Here is a 660-nt window from a genome sequence, read left to right as displayed (position 1 = left end):
ACACACGGACATGTTTGCAAACACACATACACAGGAGGACCGACCGCCCCAACCCCCCAATCCCTTTTCACCAACTTGCCTGGCGAGCACTCCCTCTTAGCAATCCCTCTTTTTTCCGATGGCCGTCGCGAGTAGCAGACGGTTTTGCCATCCCTCTCCCAAAATAGCCCCCCGTTAGCACAGCCAGGTCAGATGGTTTTGAAACATCCATGGCAAACGGTGCTGGAGTGGAGGAGTGGAGGGGGAAACGAGTGCGTAACCACCTCTTGGAGAGCTCCAGAGAGGCGGTCATGGGTGGGCCTCAAGTGGAGGTTTCTTTCACACTTGGATGACAATGAGTGCTGGGGAACAAAGAAGGGGTGATTAAGAAAAACTGGTGATGTGTGCGTGTGTGTGTGCACGTTTGCAAGCAACAGGTGGTGGGCATTTGATTCATAACATTTTAACATGTAGATACAGAGAGCCGGAGTCACCCCGTCACGTCCAGGTCGGCCTATATTCCACTAGCTTCTGTAACTCAATGCAATTTGTCACTGGGCATTTCTTTGTCTTTCTGGAAAAAATAAAGTACATTCTGAGTTTACTTTCCATATTATAAAGCAAAATGGGATCCAGGATTTTAACCAAGTTAAACAATTATTTTGTGAGCATACAAAAAAT

The sequence above is a fragment of the Micropterus dolomieu genome, linkage group LG04, assembly GCF_021292245.1.
Source record: "Micropterus dolomieu isolate WLL.071019.BEF.003 ecotype Adirondacks linkage group LG04, ASM2129224v1, whole genome shotgun sequence".
Taxonomy (NCBI): domain Eukaryota; kingdom Metazoa; phylum Chordata; class Actinopteri; order Centrarchiformes; family Centrarchidae; genus Micropterus; species Micropterus dolomieu.
This window is presented reverse-complemented; position numbering follows the sequence as displayed.